The sequence below is a fragment of the Mustela putorius genome, unplaced genomic scaffold, assembly GCF_011764305.1.
Source record: "Mustela putorius furo isolate JIRA1106 unplaced genomic scaffold, ASM1176430v1.1 tig00003858_pilon_pilon_pilon, whole genome shotgun sequence".
NCBI classification, from domain to species: Eukaryota; Metazoa; Chordata; class Mammalia; order Carnivora; family Mustelidae; genus Mustela; species Mustela putorius.
In genome coordinates, this window is record NW_025422010.1 from 51,218,847 (window position 1) to 51,227,135 (window position 8,289).

Sequence of the window (8,289 nt, forward strand, 5' to 3'; positions counted from 1 at the left end):
GATCCCAGGGTCTGGGATGGAGCCCCACATCAGGCTCCTTCAAAGGGAAGATATTTAAATTGCTTTCAATAAACTTTTGATTTTGGAATTCTATCTTTTGGAATTCAGAAATAATGCAAACCCATAGCTAGTGCTCTGTGTGTGTGTGTGTGTTTCAGAGAGGAAAAGGGCCGGAGGGGGAGAGAGAATCTTAAGCAAGCTCCACGCTCGTGCAGAGCTGGACATGAGGTTTGATCTCACAACCTGAGATCATGACTTGAGTCAAAGTCAGGAGTTAGATGCTTAACCAGCTGAGTCACCCAGGCATCCCTAGTACTATCTTTGTTTTGATTCACAAACCCCACCTGTATTTGGCGGTTTCTGTTTTTCTGTCCCAGGCTGTTTTAGGTAATCGAGCACTCTATCATCGAGCGTCTAACATCAACCAATTAAGCAGAGCTGGCTCTACTGAACACTTTGGATGAAATGCGTGGCCACAAAGTCCAGGCCTGTGTCATTCCCCATTTCTCTCCCTCTTTTTTTCTTCCTAACTTGCTCTTTCTTCTGCTAGATACAAATAGTACTGGTAGTAGAGGCAGGACTAGTTGCTGGGGAAGGTTTCATTGCATAAATACGTGGTTTGTGGCATTGGCCAGGATCTTGACAACAATGCCTGATAGAAGAATTATGTCTGGCTTTAATGAGTGTTTTCATATTATTCCCACCCCTCCCTCCTCAAGACCATCCCTTTATCATCTTACTAGATAAATAAGGCTGAAGAGACACCAGCATTTGGTTGAAGATGGGGATCAATTTGGGCATGGCATCTGCGATGCACAAAAACTGACCAGAAGATGAAGTAAGACCCATTATCCCCAAACTGACTCCAAATTCTCTGGAAGGTCCAATAACTTAAGGAAACCTGAGAAGAGGAATTGAATTTATAGCAGTAAGTATTTTTAAAGGAGAGTATCTGGTCATATTTTTTAAAATTGTTATTTGAGGAACAGTTGAAAATTTTCTTATTTATTGCACGTTATAGAAACTCTAAAAACTCAACTGTTATTATTGCAGGAAAAAATTTTCTGAATAATGGCTATCTGAGGCAACGTTAATCTATTTCTGTTCCAGAGAAGGAAAGAGTGGCTCTGAGATTATTAAACTCTAGGTAACAAGTGATTATTTTCCTTATTGTTTTGGTCTGTTCTCTAAGTTTCACCTTTAATAGGAGGAACTTTTATCTGTATAAGCAGACTAAGTTAAAGCAGAAATTGTACTCTTTTTTTTTTTCAACTGAAGTACAGCTGATACACAACGTTCATTGGTTTTAGACTCACAACATAGTCATTTGACAACTGTGTAGGTTAGGTGTGCTCACCCCAAGTGTGGCTACCATCTGTCATCATATAATGTGGTTACAGTTACGATACCACTGATTACATTCTCTATGCTGTAGCTATTATCCCTACAACTCATTCCATAACTGGAAACCTGGTTTTCCCACTCCGCTTCACCCATTTTGCCCATCCCCCCATCCTATCCCCTCTGGTAACCCTCAGTTTGTTTTCTTCAGCAATTTTACTTTTTGACCCCAAGAGACTCTGATTTTCTACAGATTTAGTTTTAATTGGTTGGTTCAGCAAGAAAAGGAAAACTTCAGCTGATGCATGACATTCATCACTAAAAAGTTATTTTTGAATACAATAATCAAGTTAGGTTCAATTTGCCAATTTTATTTTATTTACTAAAAGATCTGTGTTAAATTATAAATCCGACGTTTGAATCATAATCTTGAAACCATTGAATTATTGGCGAGTTTATTACATTTATGCTTTCTTTTAAAGCTCATTCTTTTCGGTATACTCAAGAGGCTATTACAGATTTCTGCTTTAGTAAGCATTTCTTATGTTCATTAAGATTTACTTTGAAATGGTCTCACCTTTATTGCTTTTATGCATGCTTGGACAGTAACATAATCATCTCTGCAAGATTGTCTCAGTATAGATCAGTTCAGTGGTGACTTTAGCAACTATTTTTAAATGAAGATCATGGAGATTCATAGGTATAGGGCATTAGTTAGAAAAACTTAAGAAACTTAAGAAAACATCAGGTAGAGCTTTAGCCATAATTTTGTTGGCAGAGTAAAAATAGATAGCTGTAAGTTATAGCTATAATAAATAAAATCTCTACTTCATATTTATCCACTCACTAATTTTTTATCCATTAGATGTTGTCACCACAATGGGAAATAATAAAAGGTATAAAGAGAATACTACTGCCCTTAAAGTACAGGTTTGCATATGAGATAAGAAATGTTTGCCAGTAAGTTTAATTATGAAATGGGAAATGATGAGTTCCATTAGAGAGCTTCATAGAAATTATGTATCTGTTAGGAAAATGCTAGGTTATGCTGACATAACAAACAGCCCCAAATCTTAATAGCCCCAAATGACATGTTTATTTTTGATGCACATTATGTGCTCATTATGGGTTCACTAGGGGCTCTGCTCCATATCTTCTCACTCTTGGGCCCAGCCTAAGGGAGTTTCCGCTCCCAGGAATGTGACTGGTGTTCAACAAGGAAAATAGTGAGGGTGGGAAAACACGAACATTTTGCACTGGCTTTTATAGTCTTCTGCCCATATACCACTGGGTCAAAATAACTAACTTGGCCAGCCTGACTTCAAGGGGATTAACAAGTGTGATTATAGCACCTGCTTGGAAGCAGGAGAACTAGAATATATGTGTCATCTTTAACGACTACAACAAAGGAGAATTGCATCTTAATAGGAAGACCAATGAGGGCTTCATGGAGGAGGTGACATCTGAGTTAGATTATTATCGATGAGTAGAATGTTAGATCTGGGATTAAAGTAGCTTTGTGGAAATAATAAGTCTTGTGAAACTAACCAAAATTTGAAAACAATGTTTCTTGAACATAGTTGGCTCTTTTTGTGACCTATTTCAGCATGACATTACAGTCAAAAGAATGATTAGCTCTTCATAATCTTGTCAAAATACTGAAGTCATTGTGTGGCACAAGAGTGGGTGATCCCCTCAAAATACATACAGGAAAACTTAAAATTATTGATTTTCTCTGTTTTTTTTTTATTTTTTATTTTTTTTATTTTATCATGGTAGTTCAAAAAGCATAGAAACTGCTTCCAGAATGTCTGCTGCTTCCCCCTCATCAAACTCAACCCAGTTCTCTCCAGACTGATCTCACATGGGGTCAAACTGATTCTACACCAGTGTGATCATTCTACCCTTTCTGTTACAGAATTCCTTTCTCTCTTCCTGAGCTGTTCTCATTCTAGTGTAGCTAAATCTAGCCTTTCTGGACTTTTTTTTTTTTTCTTTAGCTTTTCTGGCTCTTGGTTTTGCAGATACACACACCCAAAATCACCCAGTGCATTAGTCTCCCAAGCAACAGATGCTATTTACTTTTTGAAGGTGAGGAGGAAAGAAGGCTATAAATACTTGTACACTGATATCTTTGTCTATTTTACCCAATGTCATGTGTGTGACTATGTTGTTTTCACAGAAACATGGCTCTTAGAGCCAGAGAGAATCTTGGGTTATTGGCTGGTCTTGCTTCTTGCTTCAGGTCCTTTAGGCATTATTATTCTCATGTTATTCGAGACTTGAGGAAGTGGTGTGGTGTATAAGGGTCACGGGTTGATGGGAAAACACGTGGATAAACACGGAGTTATTGACACTCTAATGTGTGCTTTTCAACCATACTACGCTACCTGAAACGTCACCATTCTGGCTGTTCTGTATTATGAACCTCCAAGAAGTCAATGTCAATAGACTTCTATTTAAGATCTAAATGTTTAACAGCCTGAACACTCGACTCACTCCTAGAGATCTAAAAGGTTACTTTTTACGAGGTCCCAACCTTCAAGGTGTTCACGACTCAGTGAAGACACAAATGCTGACCACTCACGCCGAATCTAGTTGGTGACCGGGTGACTGGTGGGACAAACTGGAACGCGAGTGGAACAGAACTGGGAGGACGAGGTTCTGCCGGAATGTTGAGTGGCGGCCACAACGGTGTGCGGCATTTTTGAAATATACAAAGAGGGGCCCCGGGGGTAGCAGTTAGAAGATCCCGTTTTAGGTCTTGGCAATGTCCCCCTCTCAGCAAAGGCATTACCTATTTTACCATTTTAAGCATATCTTGTAACTCTTCTGTGGTTTGGTTTCTTCCTCAGGAACATGGGAAGGTGGGGCAAGATTATTTCTGAAGGAACGTCCATCGCATGAGAGCATTTTTAAGGAAAAGAAATATTTGAGTTCATCACTAAATTCCTGTTTCGAAAATGAGATTCTGAGAGGTAAGGTCGATTTGCCCAACACCTCCACTTTTGTTGACAGTCAGGCTAATAGTTCTTCTCTTTCCCCAGCTGCTGCCTCTCTCAAAACTAATGGGATTTTATTCATTAAAAAGAGGTTTCTTAAGAGCAGGTGCTCTTAAGAGGGAGTCCAGGTTAAATTTTCTTTCTGAAAATATTGAAAATGCATTATTTTAAAAGCATAGTAACCAATGTAATAAGGCAAAAAAAAAAAAAAAAAAAGAAAAAAAGAGGAAAAAGGAAAGAAAGGGCATTCAAATGGGAAAGAAAGACATAATGATGTCTGACATGATTTACTATGTATAAAAACCCTGATGTGTATGAAAAAGAAGCTCCTAGAAGCAGAAGGAAGCTAAAGCAAATAACTTCAGTGTTTCCGTACAGCAATGCAGTAATTTTGTCTGGGGAAGATGTAGTTTCAGCTATTAACTCCTCCATGATGGCTTTCCTGTCATAAAAGCATCTCAGGGTGACAGTTTGGGGCGTGTGCCCTTGGCCAACTTCAGCGAGTATATTCAGGAGCTGCGTCCCAGCGGCTTCACTCTCTGTTATGGGAACTACCGAGGGCAGGTGCTAAGAGCCCGTCACTAGATACGGATTTTTAAAATGACAGTTTTTCAGTCAAGTCAACAGACGTAAAATATGTACACGTAGCATCAGAAATGATGCAAGGCGTAGATATTGAGATTAAAAGGTAAGGGAGAGTGGCACCTGAGTCAGTTAAGTGTCTGTGCTCAGCTTAGGTCATGATCCCGGGGTCCTGAGATCCTGGGATTGAGCCCCTCATCGAGCCCGCATGGGCTCCCTGCTCAGCGGGGAGCCTGCTTCTCCCTCTTTTTCCCTCTCACTCTGTCCCTCCCCACCCCCACCCCCTGCTCATGCTCTCTCTCTCATTCACTGTCTCTCTCAAATAAATAAATAAAATCTTAGAAATAAAATAAAAATAAAAGATGAAGGGGGTAATGTCTACTCCACTGCCCCCTCCCCCGAAATGAGTAGTTAACATCTTACATTCTTGCTGAGGCTGTAGAGCTCACATATAGGAACATGTACGAAATGATCATAAAAACAGACACAGTAAGTACAGTTTTGAGCATAGAAACACTTGCGGAAAATGGTGTTAATTGTACCTACTCCGAAGGTTAATTACGGAAATTCAATGACATTCATGTAAAATCACCATTTAAATTGTGAAGAGCTTTGCAAATGTCTGATGATTTCATTATTTTTAAGGATATTACTATATTAATGGAGAAAGAGCATGGAACTTGGCATTTTGCAGGGTTGATCGAGTGTGGCTTTGGGGGGGCTTATCACAGCTTATTCATTTCTCTGCTTCTCAGGTCCCTCATAAGTAGAATGATGATTGCTTTTTTTTTTTTTTTTTTTTTTTTTTTTTTGGGTTGTTCTGATGAGGAAATGAGCTGCTCCTGCTCTGCATTTGGTTCCATGCTCAGAATCTTGCACAGAGCACTTAGGAAATACGAGCTTCTTTCTCTCCCTGGTTATTGTAAACAGCCATCACTCATTTGTCACTGACCTGTTCACGTCCCTTTTCTCTACTTCATTTCTAACCGGTTTGCTCGGGAGGTAAGCAGATTAGCCCACTAGACAGTCCCAGGATATTAAAAAAAAAAAAGGAGCCAGGGGATTCACCCAGCCCTTGCATTTCTCCCTCCCTTTCTCAGAGAGAAACAGGGCTCTCCCCTCCAGCTGGCCAGCCAGGGCTCAGCCTGGTTTACCTTTTCAAGGGGGCCCAGCTGCTTGCTGTTCCTTATTTGAGCCCATGGGCAAATTCTTCAATATCCTCTTAGTAGTGATCTCACCTTGGGATTAGGGAATAAGGAAAACAGAAGCGCATGTTAGCCACCTAGGGAAAATCCCAGAGCATATTGTCATGCATCACAATGACTACTTTGGGATTAGGCACAGAGCACATTTATTTATTTATTTATTTATTAACATGTAAGGTATTATTTGCCCCGGGATACAAAACAAATGAGAAATGATACTACGCTGGCCAGGGGGTCTTGGTTACAAGAGGACTTTTGATTGCTTTCTTTCTTTCTTTCTTTTTTAAGCTAATATTTATTTATTTATTTATTTGACACAGAGAGAAAGTACAAGCAGGATGGGCAGCAGAGGGAGAGGGAAAGGGGGCTGAGCAGGGAGCCCCCACACTCAACCAATTGAGCCCACCAGGCTCCCCAGAGGACTTCTGATTTCTGAACGTGAGTTAATTCTACTTCTCCTTAAGTAAGAGAACACATTTAAATGATTGATGATTGGAATTTTGCTTCTCTGACCATGTCTTGGGAATCTGTGAAAGGCTGATCTCAGTTCGGATGAACCGTTTTGGAAGCTGGCTCTGTTTCCCTGGGCGGGAGCTGCAGGCGCAGGGAGCCAGGATGGTGGGTCTGAGACCTTGCAGACGTGCTGGAGTGACTGCGGTTGCTGAAACCCCTGTTGCGATGACGGCCTGCATAGTGTTCTTACTCTCTTCAACCCACCTCTGACGAAAACTTGGACAGGGGGTCCTAGTGGTCTTGGAGGAGTCATTACTATTGCCTTTACAGAGAAAATGTGACCCTTTCCTTCTGCGCTCACTATACCAGTACATGGTACTCACTCCCTTGTAAAAGCACCTCCAGTGGAAAATGTTCCAGTTGGTAGTTAGATATGGTGGAATTAGGGAAAATTAAAACTTAACAGTTTTTCTATGTCACTGTTTAAAATTTTAGGGCGGCTTTTTATTTAATTCACTTTACCCTCTTCCACACCAATTCGCAGCCAAGCCTAATGCTGCACACACACTTCCGTATCTTAATTTTGAAGTTTCTGCAAAGAGTCACAGAGAGGGAAACGTACACACCACTGTCAAGGGAGAGGCTGTGTGGCTGATGGGCTGCCTTTGTGACAACGAAATCCCTTTAAGTTCTCTGTGTTTCTGATTTTTTTTAAATTTTTTATTTTTTATAAACATATTTTTATCCCCAGGGGTACAGGTCTGTGAATCACCAGGTTTACACACTTCACAGCACTCACCAGAGCACATACCCTCCCCAATGTCCATAATCCCACCCCCTTCTCCCAAACCCCCTCCCCCCAGCAACCCTCAGTTTGTTTTGTGAGATTAAGAGTCACTTATGGTTTGTCTCCCTCCCAATTCCATCTTGTTTCATTGATTCTTCTCCTACCCACTTAAGCCCCCATGTTGCATCACCACTTCCTCATATCAGGGAGATCATATGATAGTTGTCTTTCTCTGCTTGACTTATTTCGCTAAGCATGATACGCTCTAGTTCCATCCATGTTGTTGCAAATGGCAAGATTTCATTTCTTTTGATGGCTGCAGAGTATTCCATTGTGTATATATACCACATCTTCTTGAACCATTCATCTGTTGATGGACATCTAGGTTCTTTCCATAGTTTGGCTATTGTGGACATTGCTGCTATAAACATTTGGGTGCACGTGCCCCTTTGGATCACTACGTTTGTATCTTTAGGGTAAATACCCAATAGTGAAATTGCTGGGTGGGAATGCAAGCTGGTGCAGCCACTCTGGAAAACAGCATGGAGGTTCCTCAAAATGTTGACAACAGATCTGTGTTAATGAAGGAAATCAGCGTATGTTTATTTTGTTAGTGCCTCAGTGCCTGTGCAGGCTTTCCCGGCATCAAGATCAGGTTCTCTGCTCAGCATGGAGTCCGCTTCCCCTTCTCTCTCTGTCTGCCTCCCTGCTTACTTCTGATCTCTCTCTTTGTCAAATAAATAAATAAAATCTTAAAAAAATGTTGGTTAGATCTTAAAAAAAAAAAAAAAAAAAAAAAGAAAAGAAAAAAGAGTCTAAGGGAAATGATGGTGCCAGGATCAAGGGAGAGGAATGTCACTATTGAAATAAAATTAAATCACAAAAACTTGACTCATTCTCTAAAGCCTTTGAAAGTGCC

The 8,289-nt window shown here is 40.4% G+C and overlaps 1 long non-coding RNA gene across 1 annotated transcript; it reads left to right on the plus strand.

The window, feature by feature from the left end:
• The first annotated feature begins 748 nt into the window (after positions 1-748).
• On the plus strand, positions 749-7,260 carry LOC106005154. Its single transcript, XR_001178333.2, has 3 exons — positions 749-928; positions 4,197-4,319; positions 6,451-7,260. It is a non-coding gene; the product is annotated as an uncharacterized LOC106005154 (long non-coding RNA).
• Positions 7,261-8,289: the final 1,029 nt, after the last annotated feature.